At 37.2% G+C, this 25,607-nt stretch overlaps 1 long non-coding RNA gene across 1 annotated transcript; it reads left to right on the forward strand.

The window, feature by feature from the left end:
* Window positions 1–18,125: 18,125 nt before the first annotated feature.
* On the forward strand, window positions 18,126–18,986 carry LOC140990707 (uncharacterized). The gene is made up of 2 exons (XR_012177686.1): window positions 18,126–18,261; window positions 18,725–18,986. It is a non-coding gene; the product is annotated as an uncharacterized lncRNA (long non-coding RNA).
* The last annotated feature ends 6,621 nt before the right edge of the window (window positions 18,987–25,607 follow it).

Here is a 25,607-nt window from a genome sequence, read left to right on the forward strand (position 1 = left end):
TAGAAAAATAAAAGGATTTTTCAAGGAGAAGAATATTGTTTCCTCAACAATTGAAGAACAAAAGGAGAGAAAAATGAAGGGGAGAATATCTTCAAAATTTCGGCCAAGTTGAGTGAGTGGAGTGAAGTGAGATCAACTTTCTTGGTTGTGGAAAAAGCTAAAGCAAAAAGGTGCATGTGCATGCCATGCAATTAACTCAAAAATTGTCTCCAACCCTTCACCTCCCTAGCATGCTTTTTCACTTGGGCTTGTAACTATTACAAGGTCCATGGACTTTTATTTAAATGTCTCAAACATATTTGAGCCCAATTAAATTTTACTTGATTTTACTCAAGCCCACTAGTTTAATAATTATTTCTAATTGGGCTCTACAAGGCCCAATGTTATTTAATTAATTCAACACTTGAATTAATATAATTATTAGACTCTACTAGGCCCACTAGTGTTTAATTAATTCAACACTTGAATTAATTTAATTTAGTCCATAATAATAATGTTCATGAAAATCACAATTTTCGAATACATTATTTATTTGGCCAACTTTTAATTTAGGAACACTTCCATAAATTAAAAGTTACATTCTCCTTATAGAAGTCATACTTCTATTTTTCCTTACGCTTATAAACTCCTTTATAAGCCGTTCAATACATTGAACTATTTTTACTTCTCAACGAGATCTAGAAAGCTAGTACTTGTGTGGCCCTCAATGGTTCATTGATACAACTAGCCGTGGGTTCACATCTCCATGTGATTTGGACTAAACATGTCCTTATACGAGCATACCCCAATTGCTCCATTCTTACTTATCAACTCCTTGATAATAATAACGTCAGAACTCAAATCTGATAGTACTCAACCAATCATGTTAAACGCCTAGCAGCATCGCTTACATGATTCCCTAGGTATCAAATGATAGTGCCTGCAAGAACCATTCAATTATGGTTAGCGTACAGTACGGTCCCTTCAACTCATATATCCCGACCGATTCGACAACCATTGGTACATCGAGAGTTGTCAATGGATCGATACTATGTGTCATGTCGTAGTTGCATCGATGGTGTAATCTATGAAACCCCTTTCATAATTACCACCATACTCTGATCAGAGATTTCATACTACATACACATAGGATATCCATACCCGAAGGTAAGCGGTGAATCCCCGACTACAATGCATCGACTCCTATATGTTTCGCCAAAACACCCAACCTTGCCACCTGATGACCCCATGAGAGTCGGTAAACAAGTCAAAGTGTAATGCTAGCACATAGAGTCTCAATGTTGTCCCGGGTCATAAGGACTAATGGTGTACAACCATAAACTAGGACGTTTCCACTCGATAAGTGAGAACCACTTGGAAAGTCCTTTATGGAGGGTTGTTCAGTGCACTCTACCAGGAGCACCTATCTGCATGCTCGGACATCACAATGTCCCCTACCAATGAAACATGGTACTCACATCGCAGATACTAGTCTCGAACTCGAGCGGCCTATATCCTTCTTAGCGGCGGCTGAATCGACTAGGAACTGTTTAGAATATACAGTATTCCAAATATGAGTTTCATGATACTCATCATATGAGCATCTCATATTCTTTCTACTATTTGTATATTCAAGGACTTTATCTATGCAACTAGCATGGGTATACAGATAAAGAAGTGCCAAAACAATAATTTCAAATATTATTAAAATAAAGACTGTTTATACATAGAGTTTCATTGTGAACACTCGGCCAACACTTGGCTCGACGTGCACCTACTCTAACAATCTCCCACTTGCACTAGAGCCAACTACCCATATGCTTCAAACCCATCGATTCGCGATGCTTCTCGAATAATGGTCCAGGTAAAGGCTTAGTTAGCGGATCAGCAACATTATCTGCGGAGCCGACTTTGTCAATCGACACTTCTCCTCTTTCCACAATCTCTCGGAGGATGTGGTACTTTCTCAATACATGTTTGGACTTCTGATGAGACCTTGGCTCCTTTGCTTGAGCTATAGCTCCCGTGTTGTCACAAAACACCGGGACAGGAGCAACTCCATTAGGAATGACGCCCAACTCTTGGACGAAATTCCTTATCCAAACAGCCTCCTTTGCTGCAGCTGATGCAGCAATGTATTCGGCCTCAGTGGTGGAATCCGCAGTACTGTCTTGCTTGGAACTCTTCCAAGAGACAGCAGCACCATTGAGCATGAATACGAACCCAGAGGTTGACTTCGAGTCATCGATATCGCTTTGGAAGCTAGAGTCGGTATAGCCTTCCAATTTCAGTTCTCCACCCCCATAGACCAAGAACAACTTATTGGTCCTTCTCAAATACTTGAGGATGTCTTTCACAGCTTTCCAGTGTGGAAGACCAGGGTTCGATTGATATCTACTCACTACACTTAGTGCGAAAGCCACGTCAGGACGTGTAGATATCATCCCATACATGATGCTACCAATCGCAGATGCATAAGGAATGCTTGTCATCGCCGCTATCTCTGCATCAGTCTTGGGAGACATAGACTTGGATAGGGACACGCCATGACACATTGGTAGATGTCCTCTCTTGGACTCATCCATCGAGAACCGCTTCACGATGGTATCAATGTATGTGGACTGGGTGAGACCAAGCAATCTTTTTGATCTATCTCTATAGATCTGTATTCCCAATACAAAAGATGCTTCACCCAAGTCCTGCATCGAGAACTTACTTGCTAACCATATTTTAGTTGATTGCAACATTCCTACATCATTCCCAATGAGTAGAATGTCATCAACATAAAGCACCAGGAATGTCACAGCACTCCCACTGACCTTCTTATACACACAGGGTTCCTCAGGATTCTTAGTAAAACCAAACTCTTTGATTGTACTATCGAATCTGAGGTTCCAACTCCTAGATGCCTGCTTTAGACCATAAATAGATCTCTGAAGTTTGCATACCATATGCTCACTTCCGACAGATGTAAACCATTCAGGTTGAGACATGTAAATCTCTTCCTTAATATCCCCATTAAGAAAGGCTGTCTTGACATCCATCTGCCATATCTCATAGTCATACCATGCAGCTATGGCTAGCAATATCCTTATGGACTTGAACATTGCAACTGGATAAAAGGTTTCCTCAAAGTCAACTCCTTGTCTTTGAGTATATCCTTTTGCCACCAATCGCGCTTTGAAGGTCAATACCTTCCCATCCGCCCCAAGTTTCCTCTTGTAAATCCATTTACACCCTATGGGAACAATTCCCTTGGGTGGATTAACGAGATTCCACACTTGGTTCGAATGCATGGAATTCATCTCAGGTTCCATTGCTTCAAGCCACTTGGATGAATCGGCATCAGATAACGCTTCCTTGAAGATCCTTGGATCACATCCATGGATAGGCTCATCATGGCTCTCTTCAAGAAGTAGACCACACCTCATAGGTGGTCTCGAGACTCTCTCGGATCTTTTAGGAGCTTGTATCTCCTCTCTTGGCTCTTCGGGTGTGGGTTCTACAATTGTGGGTGTCTCTCGAACCTCTTCGAGTTCTATCATCTCCCCTTTTCTATCCAACAAAAATTCTTTTTCCCAAAAAGTTGAATTCTTAGAAATAAACACCTTTGTTTCTTGGGGATGATAGAAATAGTATCCAACTGAATTCCTTGGATATCTCTCAAAGTAACATAAAATGGATCGACTATCCAATTTATCTCCCACTACCTGCTTCACATAAGCAGGGCACCCCCATATTCTAAGATAAGAATATTTGGGAGGCTTACCCATCCATATCTCATATGGTGTCTTATCAACTACCTTTGAATGGAAATTGTTCAACAACAATGCCGCTGTCTCAAGCGCATATCCCCAAAAGGATGGAGGCAACTCCGTGAACCCCATCATAGACCAAACCATGTCCATCAGAGTTCGGTTACGACGCTCCGAAACACCATTCAACTGCGGTGTAGCGGGCGGAGTCCACTGCGAGAGAATCCCATTCTCCCTAAGATACTCTTGGAACTCGGCACTCAAGTACTCACCACCTCGATCCGATCGAAGTGTCTTGATGCTTCGTCCCAATTGTTTGTCTACTTCACTTCTGAATTCTTTGAACCTTTCAAAGGCTTCAGACTTGTATTTCATCAAATACACATACTCATACCTTGAAAAGTCAACGGTGAAGGTGATGAAGTAGGCATGTCCATGCTTAGTGGTGATGCTAAGCGGACCGCACACATCGGTATGGATCAAATCCAATAACCCTTTGGCTCGCTCCACATGGACCTTTAAGGGAATTTTGGTCTTCTTTCCTTTTAGACATGATTCATAAGTCGTGAGAGCATTAATATCAGACATATCAAACATGCCTACTCCCACTAGCTTGTTCATCCTTCTTAGGGAAATATGTCCTAATCGAGCATGCCACAATTGTGCCGAATTTAGAGTATCTTGTTTTCGCTTGTTTGTTGTTGTTATAGCTTGGACATTGTTTAATGGAATATCTTTCAATTTTAAGTTGTAGAGATCGTTTTCAAGTTCTCCAGTACCAATTAAACATTCATTCTTGTAAATGTTGCAAACACCTTTGCTAAATAAACAAGAAAATCCATCTTTATCAAGCATAGAAATGGAAACAATGTTTTTCACCAAATCTGGTACAAATAAAACATCTCTTAAAATTAACTTAAAGTCATTGTTCAAATGTAAACAAACATATCCAATGGCCTTGGCAGCAACTCTTGCTCCATTGCCCATCCTCAAGAAGGTCTCACCTTCCCTTAGTCTCCTACTTCTTCCCATCACCTGCAACTCATGACAGAGATGTGAGCCACAGCCGGTATCTAATACCCAAGAAGTAGAGTTAATTGAAATGTTTACTTTGATATAGAACATACCATTTCCAGAACCTTTTTGGGCAAGATATTCCCTGCAGTTACGCCTCCAACGTCCAGGCTTCTTGCAGTGATGATAGATATCAACAGCCTTGTCAGCTTTAACTGGTGTAGCTGCCCCAACGAGATTCGGAGCTTGCCTCTTCAAGGGCACGTTCTTCTTGGGATGTTGGAAAGAACGCTTCTTTCCCTTCCCATGTGGATCAATCTCCGTACCAGATGAAGAACCCACATAAAGAACTGACTTTTCATCATTCATAGAAGCCTGCATATAACACTTTTGCTTTCAAGTCATGGTCACACCATTCCTTGTAAGTCTGCAATTCCTCAGGAGTGCAGTCAGTCGGAGCCTCAACAAGGAGCGACTCAGTAAGTGTATACGCTATCCTTTCCGAATTCAACACTATTTTCAGGTTTCTTAGCCAAGTCAGGTAATTAGGTCCAGTTAATATGTGTGTTTGGAGTATTGCAGGTAGCGGATTGCGAATCGAAGACATTGTCAAATTTGTACTGAAGAGTAAAACAGATAAATGTTATTGACTATTTTAAAATATTTAGTAAGATATGAAGTATGGACTTTTACTTCATAAATTTTCGCTCCCACTGTTTTGACATCTTTCACTACCCTCTAGTGAAAACGGGAAACTCCTTTCCTCAGTAGGTACGCAAGGTCCAATTAGCGAATTATGATCCCGAATAATATCAGTCAATCACAATTCCTAAAAGGTAGTTTTCAATTGCATCTCCATGCAACCCTCTACGTAAACTTTTGTCTCACGTTTGATTAGAACCCAATAATATGACGTCGTTCATCTTTACGTGTCAAGCCTTACCCATCGATGTTGAACCTTAATGGACGGTCCCATGAGTTCTCTTAATAATATGAGCCGAGCCCCGAACACGGGCAGCGTTCATAATGCACCCATTGTCGATGGAAGACATGAAAATTATAAACACCTTTATAATTCTCCTTTTCGTGCTTGATATTAATTTTGAATCTTATTCAAAATGAGGGTTTTTAATTTTGAAAGGTCTCATCATTAATTTTATTTTAAAAACTCGCCATGTTTGATCGTATGTTTGCCGGATTCATGCAACTTTGTTATTATCATAATAATAACGCACATACTCATTATTTATAACATATCATGCATATATTATAAACAGTAAACAAACAAAGATGATCAATCGCCCCAATACTAATGGCCCGTGTGAGCTAAACACGGGCCTAGGTCCAATCCTAGGGAAATGCATGGGATGCAAATGCAACTATTACATTAGCTTCCAATATTTACATGTCTTCGATCTTCATAATCATCAAGGCCACCATCTTCCAATCTTGATCTTCCACTATACTAATATTTACAAATAAATATCCATAGCAAATAGGGATACATCTCATAGGGGTGGGAACGGGCCATAAACCAAACCCACTTTAAATTTGATAATTATTACAATCGTTCAACACAAAATATCCTAGCATACACCTAGCAAATTGGGCTTGGGCTTTTGATCATCCTTCATGAATAATATCACATATCATACACCATCAATTAATTATCACAATAATTAATTGATCCAATATGATATATCTTGATCCAATCACTAACCGCCACGATTATAAACTAAATTAACAGGGTGTACAAACACCTTTGTCTACTTTCTAATTAATTTATTTATAACCGAATTTCTCGTAAATCATAATTTACTATATATAATTAAAGTCCAACTTCAATTATTTATTTCATGAGAAAATATTTGCAACTTTTGTAATTTTAAGCTTAAGGGCCCAAAAACACATTTTTCACTAAAAACAATTTGGCCCATTTAAAATTCACAAATATGGTAGCCATTTAATGACCTAACAACATCAAGGCCCATGACACTTTGATAATCCAAAACACTTTTGGAAACCCTAGTCGTCATCGCCGTCACCGGATTCCGGCCAACCAAAATTTTTTTTTTTATTTTTCAAAGAGGGGCTGTTCGGGGCTGCCCTTGCTGCCCGTTTCGGGCAGCCTCTCGGGTAGCAACTTGCTGCCCAAAATCCGTTCCAATTCGGCCTTGAATTCGTTGCAACAAGTCATCTCATGTGATTAGAAATCGACCTCAATATAATATCATGTGTAAGCTACACAAAATAATATCCATAGCTCTGATACCACTTGAAAGGGGATCGGTTTTAGGTGTTCAAATGCGCAACGGAAGTTAAAATTTTTCGAAAATCATATTTTCAAGGGCAAAAATTCGAACACCTCTACTAAGATGTGTAGCAAATACAAAAACACAAAAATGACATTCATAATGTTTAGAAATGTACCTATCAATCTCAAAGATTGATGTAATGGCTCCAACCAAGTTGTAAACAACTTGGCTCTTGAAAGGATGGCAAATCTTCAAGCTTCCCTTTGAGCACACCTTACTCAAATATTAAGCCCACCACCAACTAGCTAGAACCCCTCTTATTTTGCACTAGAAAAATAAAAGGATTTTTCAAGGAGAAGAATATTGTTTCCTCAACAATTGAAGAACAAAATGAGAGAAAAATGAAGGGGTGAATATCTTCAAAATTTCGGCCAAGTAGAGTGAGTGGAGTGAAGTGAGATCAACTTTCTTGGTTGTGGAAAAAGCTAAAGCAAAAAGGTGCATGTGCATGCCATGCAATTAACTCAAAAGTTTTCTCCAACCCTTCACCTCCCTAGCATGCTTTTTCACTTGGGCTTGTAACAATTACAAGACCCATGGACGTTTATTTAAATGTCTCAAACATATTTGAGCCCAATTAAATTTTACTTGATTTTACTCAAGCCCACTAGTTTAATAATTATTTCTAATTGGGCTCTACAAGGCCCAATGTTATTTAATTAATTCAACACTTGAATTAATATAATTATTTGACTCTCCTAGGCCCACTAGTGTTTAATTAATTCAACACTTGAATTAATTTAATTTAGTCCATAATAATAATGTTCATGAAAATCACAATTTTCAAATACATTATTTATTTGGCCAACTTTTAATTTAGGAACACTTCCATAAATTAAAAGTTACATTCTCCTTATAGAAGTCATACTTCTATTTTTCCTTACGCTTATAAACTCCTTTATAAGCCGTTCAATACATTGAACTATTTTTACTTCTCAACGAGATCAAGAAAGCTAGTACTTGTGTGGCCCTCAATGGTTTATTGATACAACTAGCCGTGGGTTCACATCTCAATGTGATTTGGACAAAGCATGTCCTTATACGAGCATACCCCAATTGCTCCATTCTTACTTATCCACTCCTTGATAATAATAACGTCAGAACTCAAGTCTGATAGTACCCAACCAATCATGTTAAATGCCTAGCAGCATCGCTTACTTGATTCCCTAGGTATCAAATGATAGTGCCTGCAAGAACCATTCAATTATGGTTAGCGTACAGTACGGTCCCTTCAACTCATATATCCCGACCGATTCGACAACCATTGGTATATCAAGAGTTGTCAATTAATCGATACTATGTGTCATGTCGTAGGTGCATCGATGGTGTAATCAATGAAACCCCTTTCATAATTAGCACCATACTCTGATCAGAAATTTCAAACTACATACACATGAGATTGAAAGGGGATCGATTTTAGGTGTTCAAATGCGCAACGGAAGTTCAAAATTTTCGAAAATCATATTTTCAAGGGCAAAAATTCGAACACCTCTACTAAGATGTGTTTCAAATACAAAACACAATATATGACATTTATAGTGTGTTTAAAAAATTTTTACCTATCAATCACAAGGATTGATGTTATGGCTCCAACCAAGTTGTAAACAACTTGGCTCTTGAAAGGATGACAAATCTACAAGCTTCTCCTTTGAGTACTCCTTACTCAAATATTAAGCCCACCACCAACTAGGTAGATCCCCTCTAATTTTGCACTAGAAAAATTAGAGGAATTTTCTTTTGAGAAGACTTTTCTTTCCTCAACAATTGAAGAAGAAAAATTGGAGAGAAAAAATGATAGAAATTTCGTCCATGGTGAATGGGGAGAGAAGGGAGGAAGACCTTTCTTGGTTGTAGAAAAAGTTAGACTAGGCATGTGCATGCCATGCCTTTGATATTGAAAAAGTTGTCTCCCAACCTTTCACTTCCCATGCATGCATTCTATTTGGGTTTGTAACAATTACAAAGCCCATGGACTTTTATTTATATATCTCAAGCACATTTGAGACCATTTAAACTTTACTTGATTTAACTCAAGCCCACTAGTTGAATAATTATTTACAATTGGGTTCTACAAGGCTCAATGTTATTTACTTAATTCAACACTTGAATTAATTTAATTATTTGGACTCTACTAGTTTCACTAGTGTTTAATTAATTCAACACTTGAATGAATTTAATTATTTGGACTCTACTAGGTCCACTAGTGTTTAATTAATTCAACACTTGAATTAATTTAATTTAGTCCATAATAATGTTTATGAAAATCACAATTTTCAAATACATTATTTATTTGGCCAACTTTTAATTTAGGAACACTTCCACAAATTAAAAGTTACACTCTCCTTATAAAAGTCATACTTCTATTTTTCCTTACGTTTATAAGCCGTTCAACACATTGAACTATTTTACTTCTCAACGGGATCTAAAAAGCTAACACTTGTGTGGCCCTCAATGGTTCATTAATACAACTAGCCGTAGGTTCACATCTCCATGTGATTCGGACTAAACATGTCCTTATACAAGCATACCCCAATTGCTCCATTATTAATTATCAACTCCTTGATAACAAGAACATCAAAACTCAAGTCTTATAATACCCAACCAATCATGTTAAACGCCTAGCAGCATCGCTTACATGATTCCCTAGGTATCTAATGATAGTGCCTGCAAGAACCATTCTATTATGGTTAGCGTACAGTACGGTCCCTTCATCTCATATATCCCGACCGATTCGACAACCATTGGTGCATCGAGAGTTGTCAATGAATCGATACTATGTGTCATGTCGTAGTTGTATCGATGGTGTAATCTATGAAACCCCTTTCATAATTACCACCATACTTTGATCAGAGATTTCAAACTATATACACATGAGATCACATAGGATATCCATACCCGAAGGTAAGCGGCGAATCCCCGACTACAATACATCGACTCCTATATGTTTCGCCAAAACACCCAACCTTGCCACCTGATGTCCCCATGAGAGTCGGTAAACAAGTCAAAGTGTAATGCTAGCACATAGAGTCTCAATGTTGTCCCGGGTCATTAGGACTAATGGTGTACAACAATAAACTAGGACGTTTCCACTCAATATATGAGAACCACTTGGAAAGTCTTTTATGGAGGGTTGTTCAGTGCACTCTACCAGGAGCACATATCTGCATGTTTGAACATCACAATGTCCCCTACCAATGAAACATGGTATTCACATCGCAGAGACTAGTCTCGAACTCGAGCGGCCTATATCCTTCTTAGTGACGGCTGAATCGACTAGGAACAGTTTAGAATATACAATATTCCAAATATGAGTTTCATGATACTCATCATATGAGCATCTCATATTCTTTCTACTATTTGTATATTCAAGGACTTTATCTATGCAACTAGCATGGGTATACAGATAAAGAAGTGAAAAAACAATAATTTCAAATATTATTAAAATAAAGACTGTTTATACATAGAGTTTCATTGTGAACACTCGGCCAACACTTGGCTCGACGTGCACCTTCTCTAACAGAGATCACATAGGATATCCATACCCGAAGATAAGTGGTGAATCCCCGACTACAATGCATTGACTCCTATATGTTTCGCCAAAACACCCAACCTTGCCACCTGATGACCCCTTGAGAGTCGGTAAACAAGTCAAAGTGCAATGCTAGCACATAGAGTCTCAATGTTGTCCCGGGTCGTAAGGACTAATTGTGTACAACCATAAACTAGGACGTTTCCACTCTATAAGTGAGAACCACTTGGAAAGTCTTTTATGGAGGGTTGTTCAGTGCACTCTACCAGGAGCACCTATCTGCATGCTTGGACATCACAATGTCCCCTATAATTAAACATGGTACTCACATCGCAGATACTAGTCTCGAACTCGAGCGGCCTATATCCTTCTTAGCGGCGGCTGAATCGACTAGGAACTGTTTAGAAAATACAGTATTGCAAATATGAGTTTCATGATACTCATCATATGAGCATCTCATATTCTTTCTACTATTTGTATATTCAAGGACTTTATCAATGCAACTAGCATGTGTATAAAGATAAAGAAGTGCCAAAACAATAATTTCAAATATTATTAAAATAAAGACTGTTTATACATAGAGTTTCATTGTGAACACTCGGCCTACACTTGGCTCGACGTGCACCTACTCTAACACAATATTGGTGACAAGCATGAGATAAAAATCTTCTCACAGTTGGGATCAAATTAAGCAACAAACAAAGTTACCAAAGGAGTGGCAGTTTTACCATGCTCTAGTATTTTGACCATATCTCTCAAACTACTTGGTCAAATGGTTAAAATAAAATACCACAATTCAAAAACTCAATTATCAACATGTTTTATTTTATGTGGAGAAGCAAAATTGGATGGGAAGATTTTCAAAAGTGATGTGTATTAAAATATAATTTCTTAGAACACCAATAAAGACTTATGTGTAAAAAATAATATTTTATTTGTGGTTGTCTCCCCAAATTTGGCTATAAACAGGGGTGCATTGTAATGAATTGAGATATCCCTCATTCTATGAACAAATCTTTGAGTTCATAATATTTCTCTCTTTATTTTTCCTTTATTTCAACATTTAAAAATAATTAGCATGTTAATTTCATATTCAAAGTTTTATACTTTGAATAACGAGTAGCTAACTTCCTAAGGTTGAGATGAAAAGGTGAAGCTCTTGGCATAATAATAAGGTTATTAAAAGGTAATAATCTATTTTTTAAATTATTTAATCATTATTTATTGTTTATGTTATACTTATTTTTTTAAGCATTTTTATACCCTACTTATAAGTCGGAGTTTTGATTTATTGTTGCTATATGTTACACTAATTTATTGGTACCATTTAAATGTTTGTTTGGTTTTACTAACCATTTAAAGTGGGAACCTTGATTTATTGTTTACAAATATATATAGCACAATAAATACTTGACAACATTTATAAGTTTTGATATATATTTTATAATTATAAGAAAATAGTATATAACATAATATAAATATGATTATTTAATATATTGGAACCATTTTATTAAGTGGATTTCAATAATGTTCATTAATGTTAACTTTATTAAAATATCAAGAGTGGATCCTCTAATCTCAACTACTTAAATTAAAATTTGAACAATTAAAAATTACCAATTGAAGATTCAAACAATTAAAAGAAAAACAAAAACAAAAACAAAAACAAAAAGACATTGTAGTGGACTTGAAATTACCGTAGCTTCCCTATGGATACGATATCGGACTCACCGAATTATACTACTTGCGGACAACCTGCTATTGGGAGTGCAACAATCAAAGTCACAACATTTTCTACTTGAATGCTTAAAACTGTATTTTTAAAGGTTATCGGAGATGCGATCGAGGAACGCATTCCGAGGGCTGAAAAATGGAAAATATTTTTATTAAATAATTGTTTTTATTTTTTAAAATAAGTATGATGCTTTTTATTATTTTTTAAAACAAAGAGTTTTGAGGTGATTTAAAAGCCGAGACGTAATTTTTATCGATATTCGATTTTCAATGAAATATGAACTTTTTGACAACTCAGCTAATAATTTCACGAACTTTCCAAAACGAAATAATTTTTAATGCACTATTGGGCTTATTGAGCCTAGTACAGTATACTAATGGGCCCAAGCTTGCACACAAGTTTTATTATCAACTTTTTAAGCCCAGAACCCTACCCCAAACCCTTTAAAACTCACGCTCACCTCCCTCAACACACACAAACTCTTTTCCCCTCAGACACACGGCACACACACAATTTATTCAAGGGAAAAGCATCGGTTTTTGCAATGGAAATTCAGCCAAGGTCGTTCGTTGTCGTCCTTCGCATCGTCATCGTATTTTCGTGCGTAATATACGTAAAAGCACGCCATAATTCTTTATTTTCTCATCTATCACACCCTATTATGTATTTTGATTATTGTTTCTATGAAAAACATGATTATCTTTTTATCATTTTCGTTTTTATGCATCAATATGTCCAGAACTCATGAATTATTGTCCCAAAACTTGATATTTGTTTACATGAAGGAGCTGCCATGATTGATAGGCTCGTAATAGTTAGTATTTTTATTTTCATATTTCCCATTGTTCCAACCTTCGATATGTTTAATTGATACATTTTTGTGTAATTTTATTGTAGGAGGAACTTTTACAGTCTTGGAGCAAATTTGAATTAAAAAGGTGGAGCAAATTTGAATTAAAAAGGTGATGTTTATCAAATTTGAAATTTTCAAGATAGAGTTTTGAAAGAGAATGACCAAACCAGAAGAGGTCCTGGAACAAGGCGTGGCCACGCCTTGTGATTATGTTTCAGCTGCCTAAAATTGCAAGAAGTGAAAAATCTGATTTTGTGAAGATTATGCAAGATTTGAAAAAATTAATTATGGTGTCTGGTTTAGTGGAAATTCTTAGAGGGAAACTTTAGATAAGATATTATCTATTATTTTATATTTTAAGATTTAGGGTTAATAATGAAATTAGTGGGCTTTTTAGCTTAATTTTAGACACAAATCAGACTATCATTCACGACAAGGCGAGGCGCACAAGCAGAAAGAAAAAGGAAAAAAGAAAAAAAAAAAAAAAAAAAAAAAAAAAAAAAAAGAAACCCTCTCCAACAACTCACGTGAAGAACAAGAAGAAAAGGGCTCAAGGATCTTCTCTCTAATTTTCTAGTCTGATTCAATGGATAGTCTACTATTTTAATTTTATCAATGTGAGGTTTTGCACTTCAATTTAATATTCGTGTCTTGTTCAAGTATTTTTTGATTTATGATTTAATTATATGAATGTTATACGTCAATTAATCTGGCAATTTAATTTGATGTAAGATTTTCTAATGCTAACCATGAATTCAGTGATCCGTAATTGTCATGAACGATTGATATGTAAGTAGCAATATGTTAGATGTGTTGTGCTATCATAACATTAGTAATCTAAATGAATCGACGGAACTAGATCTTCCAATTGTAGCTATCATGATTGTTAGATTTTAGGATTAACTGTTTTCACGAAACTAAAATGCTATCTTTAATTAATATGGAACGCTATCGTGCCCAGTTGATTATTGGTATGTTTTGATTGGATGCTGGGTTTGGTAAATTAATTTAAGAAAACACAAGAATTTTAGCGGCTATCCCTATTATTCTAAGGTTAATTGCTTGGAATAACTTGAATAAATGATTGGTTAACCGATTACCAGTGAGACAATTAAATAGTAGAATCCTCTTGAATCAGTATTTTCTCATAATAAATTCTTCACTTTATTCTCGTCGATTAATTTTCTGTTCTAGATTCAGTATTTTTCTTGCTTGATAATTTTAGTTTATGTTATCTTATTTAGTAATTATCAAAACAAATTCCCCCATTTATTTTATTATCAAAAGAAATAAATCTACAGTTCCCTGTGGATTCGACCCTACTCACCATTACACTCGTTTTTATTTAAAAGTGTAGGAATTAATTTGGTGGTCAACGACAGCACACCAAATTTTGGCGTCGTTGCCGGGGAACGGTCGTTATTTTTTTATGCTTTGTTCTTCTTTTACAGGTGATTCATCGAGAGAAGAGAATTTGAGAACTTTTTGTTGTGAAATACGCCGAGATGTTTCATCGACATGTATTCACAAATTTTGCCCAACAAAACAGAGAGCCGTTCTACGTTGAATGGGAGAGATTCAATAATTTAGCAACAACATTCAGGAATCATGATTTTTCAAACTATGTTTTTATTCGACTTTTTCATAAAGGTTTGGATGCAGTTACACGAAGATGGGTATTTAATGGAGCACTAACAACTGGTAGTCCACTACTTAGTTGACCTGAAGACAGTGTGATATGTTTGCTAAATGATATGGCCGACTTTGACTACAATCAATACTGAGATCCTTCGCTGTAGAGTTGGAACCACCAATACACTCCAGAAATTAGCCAATCTAATTTTACAGACCAATCTTTTGAGCATCAAGAGGATGAGGGATATAGTCTTGAAATAATCATAAGTCGATTGAATGATATGGTAACAAGCGCGTGGCATTGAATGAGGAAATTGTTGAGCCTCAGTCTGAAGAAGTTTTGGAAGAAATATCAAACGAAGATGAGGCACCAATGAAGTTGAGAGATTAACAAGCTCCTGAGACTATCGATTTGAACTCGTCGATAATATTATCATACATACATCTAGGAGATCCTTGTCTTTCTCCATTGTCGATTTCAACATCTTTTGTTCTTCAAGAGCCAACGATGATACTCTCATCTCATGCCTATTATTTAAAGTCACGTTTTGTTGAGGAGACGAGCTTAAATTGCATACAGCAAGCCATACTTGAGGGCACATGGAACCAAGACCCATATATGGTGTCATATGACACGTACTTTGGGCGTTAGCCGCTCTTTGAAGTGTGCTTTTGAGGGTCAAGACGACGACTAAAAATCAAGCGCTTCTTGGAGGTAACCCAAATTTTAGTTCTTGTTATTTTTTATTTTGTAACAGTAGAGGTTTTCGCACAAGGCGTGGCCACGCCTTGTTGAAACACCTCTACTGATATATAAAAAAAAATTCCTTCCAATAGAGGTTTTCGCACAAGGCGTGACCACGCCTTGTTGAAATACCTCTACTGCTGGGAACATATCTTTTTTTTTCTTTTTTCTCTTTTTTTTAATAATAAAAAAATTCGTTCCAGTAGAGGTTTTCGCACAAGGCGTGACCACACCTTGTTGAAATACCTCTACTGCTGGGAACATATCTTTTTTTTTTATTTTTATTTTAAAAAAAAATTTAACCTACTTTTTTTTTACTCTCTCACAGCAGCCTCCATCGCCTCTCTCCAAATCCCATCAGCGCCTCCTTCTCAAACTCTCAGCCAACAGCAGCGTCCACCAGCTTCACTTCACCCTCTCCTCCGTCTGCAACCACAGCGCCGTTGCGAACCACCTGCAACCCTCTCACCCACCTGCACACACCCCAGCGCCGTCGAAGCACCACCGTGCACTTCCAGGCAGCATCTCCCATCTCGCGCCACCTTTTCCAACGCCGTCGCGACCCACCAGCCGCTCGTCTGCTCTTACTTCCACAACCAAGACCAATCAGCCGTTCGGGTTTGCCAGCGCACCCAGTGCATCACCAGTCCACATCTCCAGCGCAACACCATCACGATTATTATCGGTGACATCTCTCAATTTCGCACTTTTAATTTCAGTTAGTTGATTTGTCATTGTTGTCTGAATTCGTGGACAATTATCTATTTGTTGGACTTGATTGTGATTTGCTGCTGTGTTGGAGCGTATTGGGAAGTATTGGTGGGAGAAAATTCTGTTAATGGATACAATTCTTTGAATTCAATGGATATAGGCACGAGTGAGTCACGTTCGTATAAAAGGGCTAGGATGGGGAAATGGATGAATTCGTTACCACCATCTGAATCAGATTTGAATGGTCATTTGACCTTCACCAAATAAGTGGAAAAAGATATATATAAGGCATTGTGTAACAAAAGAATCATCCCATGCAAGTATATTCAGCACCCCAGTATGGAATTGTTGAATATTAAAACTGGAGTGCTTGATTTGATTCGCTACATTGGGTGGGAATCATATTTATCTGTCTTATGTCCTGCTTATATAGAACTTGTGCGTGAATTTTATGCTACTTTTGAATTGGTCAAGCATGAAAGTTTCACACTCTCCAGTCCAGGAGTAGTTCGTTTTAGGTTAATGGGACACACTTTCAAATTTTCAATCACTGAATTTAACATTGGTTTTGGTTTTATTGAAAATGATTTTGTAAAAAATGATGAATATTTGAATAATGCGTGTGATTTTCATGATCAATTTAATCCCATTGCCTTTTATCGAGCTATGTACACACAGAACGATTACGACCCGAGTAAATCAAAAGACTGATACTTGCACAGCCCAGAGTGGAAATACATTCACAGATTCTTTGCTTTTACTTTTTCGGGTCGAAAAGATTCTGCAGGTGTGTTAATAAAAGCAGATTTTTTTTTCTTATGGTGCATGCAAAATAGAGTAAGAGTTAATTTGGGTTTTTGGTTGGCTTCTCAGTTTGTTGGTGTCATTGCTCATAAACGTCATTTGATTCTTGGTTCATTGATCACTGCATTAGCTGTCAACCTGAATTTGATTGATCTTGATAATAATGATCTGCATGTTGCTTGTCCTATGCTTCCTCTTGATTTGCATTGTGTAAAGAATATGGGATTGATAGAACATGTGCAAGGAGTTTTTTCTTTTTGTCCACCAGGTCCAGTGACTGCACGACCCGGCCATCACAATTCTGAATTTGATGGTCCGGACGAACCTTTGGAATCACGTGCGCCTCCACACACATCTGCTACTCCATCACGGAGGTGTATCGAAGTGGAAATAGATGAGATCAAGCAGCGGTTGACCAGAATGGAACAGAATCAGTTGGCATTCTACAGACACATGGGATTCGAACCACCGTTTTCCCCAATGCAGCAGTAGATGCTGTTTCTTTACGATGCTCAACATTTTTCAGGGGAGTTCTCTAACTTTTCCTATTATTTTATTGTTTTATTTGAGCATCTATTTTTTGTCATTGAGGACAATGTCAAGTTTAGGTGTGGGAGTTTGATTTGATTGTGAGAAGTTTAACTTGACTGTGGGATTTTTGAATTTTTTTATTTTATTTGATTTTTAGTATTTTGATTTAATTTTTCTGCATTTTGGGTTAAAAAAAATAGTGACGTTGTTAGTTCCAAGAACATAGTTCGTTTTTTATATCTCTTTCTTCTAAATCCTAATTGCCTCCGATGAAAAAAAAATGATGATAATGTTTTCTTTGCGTGCAAATGTTTTTGCATTCTCACGTTTCCATTATGAATAAGTTGCTCTGGATGATAGTTAGATAGGACAAGTGTGTGGGATTTAACACAATTGCTATATTTTTTTCTTTGTTGAGCTTTGAGCCTATGATCAATCATGATATCATGCTCCATTTTTTTTGATTCTGTGTTGTCATTGCATTGTTAATTTTTCTAGAACTTGCATTTTTATACATGTCTTTGTCAACACTTTGTGGTGGATTAGGTGCATAGACAAAATAATAAGGGCATTAGGTTCAAATCATTTTCTTTCGCATCATCTGAGCCGTTCTTTGAGCCTACCCTGATTCATAGACCCCTAGTGAACCAAGTTTGTGCCTGAGCTTTTTTCTTTGAATAAAAATAACCACATTATAAGTCGTGATAAATATTTTTTGTTGGTTATCCCCTTTTTTGAACCTTGAATTGGAGAATCATGTAAACTTTTCACAAATAGCATCACTCAATCCAAAATAGTGTGAATTTTTGGGATTTAGTCAATTTCGAATCCTTATAGTCACCGTCTACAAAAAAAACAAAAAACAAAAAAAATACAAAAAAGAAAGAGAAAGGAGAGAAGTAGACAAAGTGAGAAAGAAAAGAAGAGCAAAAAAATAAAAAAAAAAACAAAAAAAAATAAAAAAAAAAAAAATGCTCTTGATTGTTATAATGAGATATAAGAGTTTTTGGATACATTTTTATTTTTGTGAGAAAAGTTTGATATGGTTTCTCCAATTCCATAGCTCATTGTTTCCTTTTATCCTATCTTACCCTAGCCACGTTATAACCCATTTATAGCCCTTTTTGTTTGTGTATTTTAATTCATTCATTTAGTGGAAGGATGCGATATATTTGCAAGCCTAGGGTAAAAATTTTCAATGCATTTGACATGAGAGTTTGTTGATATATATCCTAGACACTAATGAGCGGAACGAGCGAATCTTGTGAGGAGTTGTTAAATCCCATGCATTTTAATTTCTACACATTTTGATTGCAGTGATTGTTCATGATGTTATTTTGTGAGATGCTAAGAAATTAAAATGTCTTGTTGCATGAAAAATGTTTTGGATAAGTAGAGAAAGCGGAAAGAGGACGAAAAATTGAGATAATGAGTTGATCTATTTTATGCTTGAGGACAAGCATCGTTTAGGTGTGGGAGATTTTGATATGCTTGTAATAGTTAGTATTTTTATTTTCATATTTCCCATTTTCCAACCTCCGATATGTTTAATTGATACATTTTTTGTAATTTTATTGTAGGAAAAAGTTTTACGGTCTTGGAGCAAATTTGATTTAAAAAGGTGATGTTTATCAAATTTGAAGTTTCCAATATAGAGTTTTGAAAGAGAATGGCCAAACCAGAAGAGGTCCTGGAACAAGGCGTGGCCACGCCTTGTGATTATGTTTCAGCTGCCTAAAATTGAAAGAAGTTAAAAATCTGATTTTGTGAAGATTATGCAAGATTTGAAAGAATTAATTATGATGTCTGATTTAGTGGAAATTCTTGGAGAGAAACTCTAGATAAGACATTATCTATTAATTTATATTTTAAGATTTAGGGTTAATTAAGAAATTTGTAAACTTTTTAGCTTAATTTTAGACCCAAATCAGACTACCATTCACGACAAGGAGAGGCGCACAAGCAGAAAGAAAAAAGAAAGATGAAAAAAAAAAAAAAGAAACCCTCTCCAACAACTCACGTGAAGAACAAGAAGAAAAAGGCTCAAGGATTTTCTCTTTAAATTTCTAGTCTGATTCAAGGGATAGTCTACTATTTTAATTTTATCACGGTGAGGTTTTGCGCTTCAATTTAATATTCGTGTCTTGTTCAAGTATTTGTTGATTTATGATTTAATTATATGAATGTTATACGTCAATTAATCTGACAATTTAATTTTATGTATGATTTTCTAATACTAACCATGAATTCAGTGATTTGTAATTGTCATGAACGATTGGTGCGTGAGTAAAAATATGTTAGATGTATTGTGCTATCATAACATGTGTAATCTAAATAAATCGACGGAACTAGATCTTCCAATTGCATCTATCTCGGTTGTTAGATTTTAGTATTAACTGTTTTCACGAAACTAAAATGCTATCTTTAATTAATATGGAACGCTATCGTGCCCAGTTGATTATTGGTAAGTTTTGACTGGATATTGGGTTTGGTCGATTAATTTAGGAAAACACAAGAATTTATACGGCTATTTCTATTATTCTAACGTTAATTGCTTAGAATAACATGAATATATGATTGGTTATCCGATGAACATTGAGACAATTAAATAGTATGATCCCCTTGAATCAGTATTTTCTCATAATAAATTCTTTACTATATTCTCTTCGATTAATTTTCAATTCTAGATTCAGTATTTTTCTTGCTTGGTAATTTTAGTTTAGGTTATCTTATTTAGTAATTATCAAAATGAATTCCCCCTTTTTATTTTTATTATCAAAATAAATAAATCTACCGTTCCCTGTGAATTCGACCCTACTCACCATTACACTCGTTTTTATTTAAAAGAGTAGGAATTAATTTGGTGGTCAACAACAGCACACCATTGATTAAGGATCTTAGATGGAACGTTTTTGCACAAGTTAAGAGTCCTATGATGCACGGTGATAGGGTGCACGAGAACTAAGAACAAGCTGGAACCAATATGGTGCGTTTTGTGTCAATGGTTCGATTATGAGGGTACAACCATGCATGGCTCGGCCAGGGCTCGACCAGGGCCAGGCTGGGAGATGGTTTGGTTGCTAGTCGGTTAGGGAAGAGTCCAAGCGAACAAGGACTCTTCCTCCAAGCTACCCGAGAATAACAGCAGCGCAGGAGGGCTCGCGGCTAGGATCATGGATCAAGGCTAAGTCGGTTAAGGTCCTGTGAGGGTCCTGAGTCTGAGGGCTCGGTGGTGGCTCGATGGTTAGGGTCCTAGCTGGAATATCGAAGAGTCCTAGTATTGCTAGAATTCTCGACCACAGCACTTGTTGGGTGCAGGGAGCTTCGGTACGGGTTAGGGCTAATTCCTAGGTGTCCAGTGGGTTCTGTAGGATCCAGGGGAGGTTTGGTCAGGAGTTGTCTCAAGGTGGCTCGGGTTGAGCTTGATGAAACCGAGAGTTGGCTCATGGGTTTTAGATTAAGGCTCGGCTTTTGTGTCTTAAAGGGCTAAAGGGTTCGAACGTGGTTCACGGGGGTCGAATTATGGTTCACGAGGGTAAATTGATTATAAAAAGTCTATGTTTTAAATTTGAGAATTTTATATTAAAGTTGGAATTTATTCGGGATTAAAACACATTACGAATTGTTAATTTCGAAATAAATGAAAAGCCTCGAATTTAAACTAAATAAAAATATCATAAAATTTATTTAAGCTTAAATAATTATTTGGATGGTCTAGAGTCAACGGAAATAAGAAAAAGTCAAAATCAAAAAATTTTTCGTCTAGGGGTAAAACGGTCAATTTACACTTGAAAAATAATAAATGTCGTGGCAGTGCCCTGAATGCTGTATTATATGTTAAAAAGTTATTTTAAATGTTTATGGAATTTTATAATGAAACGTTAACGCTAAAAAATATGGTGCATGCTTGGTTTAAAAGAAAAATGATTATTATATGCATGAATTTTATAAAGTGATGAAAATATGAAATGTTGAAGGAAGTGAAGTAATTGTGACTAATATAAATACGATGAAAGGTTAATATGTAAGGCAAAGGCTCAGTTGACGGGTGAGAGTGTCGCTGATGTCCCTGCCGCCTAGTATTATGGTTACATGTAGATGGATCCATCGAACCCTAATACGAAAGTCACAATTAACGATCTGAATTCAACGAAAAAGAATGCGTATACGTATATGATGAATATGAATATGTTTCTGATGATATGAAAATGTTTAAGTTAATGCATGATTATGAAATGTTATTTTAAGCAAAAGTGTTTTCATTGTTGCATGTGAATGTATATGTATTATTTGTTATCAAGAATATGGTTTGCTGAGTCTTTAGACTCACTATGTGTGATAGATGCAGGTGAGTATGATGTTGATGCTAGTGGAGGTCTTGATGGTTGATCTTACTAGACTGAAGATGCACATAACTCGAGGACCAATGCTAGTTTTCCGCACTTATGATTCAAAGTTTATGTTAAAGATTTTTTATGACTTTTTATGCTTGGAGTGGTTTTTGAGAGGTTGATAGAGTTGGCTTTATTTTGAAATATTGCTAAGTTAGGATTTGCAAACGTTTGACGATTTTATGTTTTGAACTATTTCTTTTGGATTTTCAAATATAGTTGGTTGTTTTATTTTAAAATGGTGTCACAAATATTTTAAGTATATATATATGTATATCGGCCGAATTACTAGGATAAAAAAAATTATTACTTTTTAAGCAAAACGAGTAGTGGACGTTTCACAGCTGCTATTTAGTACTGCCTTCCATCCTCAGACCGACGGACAGTCAGAGAGGGTGATTCAGATTTTGGAGGACCTACTTAGGGCTTGCATGATCGACTTCCAGGACAGCTGGGAGCTGAAGTTACCTCTTGTGGAGTTCGCATACAACAATAGCTATCAGGCATCTATCGGTATGGCTCCATACGAGGCATTATACGGGAGGAATTGTAGGTCTCCAGGTATTGGGATGAGGTAGGAGAGATAGCAGAGTTAGGGTCGGATATAGTTAGTCAGACTGCAGAGTTAGTGATCAAGATCTAAGATAGGATAAAGACCGCTCAGAGCCGACAGAAAAATTATGAAGATCAGAGGCGCAGAGATCTTGAGTTCCCAGTAGAAGATCACATCTTTGTGAAAGTCGCACCAATGAAAGGTGTGATGAGGTTCGGGAAGAAGGGCAAGCTCAACCCTAGATTCATAGGACCATTTGAGGTCCTAGAGAGAGTTGGAACGCTCGCATACAGAGTTGCATTACCGCCGAATTTAGCGGGAGTTCATAATGTGTTCCATGTCTATATGCTACGAAAGGACATGCCTAATCCTTCGCATGTGCTTAAATTTGAGCCACTTCATCTGACATCGAACCTGTCTTTCGAGGAGAGACCCACTAAGTTATTGGACAGACTAGAGAGGAGACTCTGGAACAAGGTGATCCACATGGTCAAAGTCAAGTGTCTGAATCATTCCGAGAAGGAGGATACTTGGGAGATAGATAAAACCTAGATGATGAGTCGCTACCCAAGGTTATTCGGTACGTTTTAATTTCGAAGACGAAATTCAATTTAAGGGGGGAGAATTAGCAGCCTCCATTTTCGATAATTAGCAGCAACTCATCGGTTTCTTCAGTAGCTTTCAAGAAAAACCTTCCTCCGCCTCTCCGGTGCAAGCCCTACGCGGGAATCATCTAGTTTTTGAGCATAAAAACATTAAGACACGCTTTGTATCATTCTTTTCTCATCATTTACACCATCTATATGTTGTTTTATATGTTTTTGGCATGAAATTTCATTGGTCTATCTTATAGCATCGTTTTGGAAAAGGTTTTGACATGAACATGCATTAATATTGTGTACAACTCATGTTTTTCATGTCCTTGTGCAAGGGGGTGCCGAATTTTGGTGTTAGAGGGCTGTTTAGGACAGGAGTGAAGGGAACTCAGGGCTGGAGTTGAGTCACAGTCAGCAGAGGGAGGGCCGATTGGTTTTGAGTGAAGGAACTAGGGCTTCAAGGCTAGATTGAAAAATTTGGGTGCGCCGGTTGTGTAAAGGTCGTCTCTAGCCCAATATCAGACCCGGGTGGTCTGAGCCATGGCCTAGGACGGCTCGAACATGGCTGGAGTTAGGGAAGAGGTCGATAGAGTGGATGATTCTAGGGTTGTTCACGGTTGGTGCTTTGGTGGTGGCTAGAAATCGTTCGTGTCTTGTAGTGTGCATGGGGCGGTGAGCTTGGGTCAGGTAGGTCCAGGAGGGTCCCAAGGTAGGCTAGAAAGTGTTGGTTAGAGGTTGGCTCGGGTTGGTAGAGATTAGGATAGATGTTGGCATTGTTGTGTTTGGGGTTGATTCTATCGCAGGGTTAGCGCCGCGGCGCGGCGCTGCCCTTTAGGCACCGCAGTGCCTATGTTTTGAAATAGGTGGCGCTGCAGCGCTGACGCCGGGTGCCTGGTTAGCGCCACAGTGCCACAGTATCAGCTCCTAGGCGCTGGTCCAGGGTTTGAGGAGCTTAAGGTTAGGTTTAAGTGTTATTGTCTCTTTTGGGTATTAATGCGTCATTATGACCAAGATTAGTGAGGGTTAGATTAAGTCATGAGAAGCTTGATTAGGAACCTTTGAATTACGATTTAAGCGTGGTCATCTTTGGGTAGAGTTGGCAGTCTTTGCAGCGCCCTAAACACGACTTTTTCATGTTTTAAACGTTTATGTTATCATGGATACGGATTTTACGTAAATATGAAAAATACGTTGCATGCTTGATTTTAAGGAAAAGTTTACGTATATACATGTTTTTATTAAGTAATGAATATGATGACATATTTTTGAAGGAAGGGAGTTGGTTGTGACTAATACTAATACGTTAATACGATGATATGTAAGGCCAAGGCTCAGTGGACGGGTAATGTTGTCGCTGATGTCCCCACTGCCGGGTACCGCAGATACACGTAGATGGATCCATCGCCTAATACGATGATACGAAAATCACAGCTAATGAACGGAATTCAAATTAAGAAAACGAATATGTTGATATGTTGAGATATGTTATGAAAATACTTACGCTTTATCAGCTCATGATTATGCACACGATTTTATAGGATCATGGAATGTATCGTTATTATAATACCTTTCAAATGTTGCCTGTTATATATATGTATTTGCTGTACGTTACAGGTGCGTTGAGTCTTTAGACTCACTAGGTGTGATTGATACAGGTGAGTTTGTCGATCAAGAGATTGGAGGCGCCAAAGATTGAGTAGGCATGGCTGGATTTGCGCACGCTAACCCGAGAACTTTACTTCTTCCGCACATCATGTTTTTGAGATAGGAGTGTTTTGGATATTTTCAAACTATGTAATTTTTATGTTGATGATTGACAGGAGTTTTGATAAATGTTTTTAACTGCAGCGATTTACAGTGTCGAGTTTCTCTTATTTTAAAAATGTGTGATTTACAGTATTTAATGCATGCATGCTTGTAAATGTTATTTTCGAGAAGTAGCTTTAAAAAAAATTAGTAGACGTTTCAGGTTCATTCATGTTTCATTCGTCTAGAAGTCTGTCAGGAGCCGCTCATTGTCCTTGCAACCTCATAGCACCGGCGATTACCCCTACCCTCTTTGCCCCCGGGCCTCACCTGCCCATCAACTTCCGCTTGATTCGTCCTCGAACCACACCGTACTAGAAGAGGTCAACTCTGATACCAACTGTAAGTCCCCGGATTTGACGATTGTCCCCACTGTACCAAGACGAGTCTTTCCAGTGTTCTTAAGTCCTCACTCACACGCACCCCAAGAAACTTCCGAGGCTGTCACCCATCTCAAAATTACCTCAAGTCAAGCACGCTTAACTTTAGAGTTCTTATTTTATGAGCTACCGAAAATAATATGCACATTCATGATATGAGTAATATCTATAAAATATTTTACGTCATTTTCAACTGCACAGTCTCATACCTGAACAGTTTTCGAATCCCTCTTCGGCTCATTGTCCATGCAACCTTATGGCACCGACGATCATCC

The sequence above is a fragment of the Primulina huaijiensis genome, chromosome 12 (assembly GCF_012295235.1).
Source record: "Primulina huaijiensis isolate GDHJ02 chromosome 12, ASM1229523v2, whole genome shotgun sequence".
Classification (NCBI taxonomy): Eukaryota; Viridiplantae; Streptophyta; class Magnoliopsida; order Lamiales; family Gesneriaceae; genus Primulina; species Primulina huaijiensis.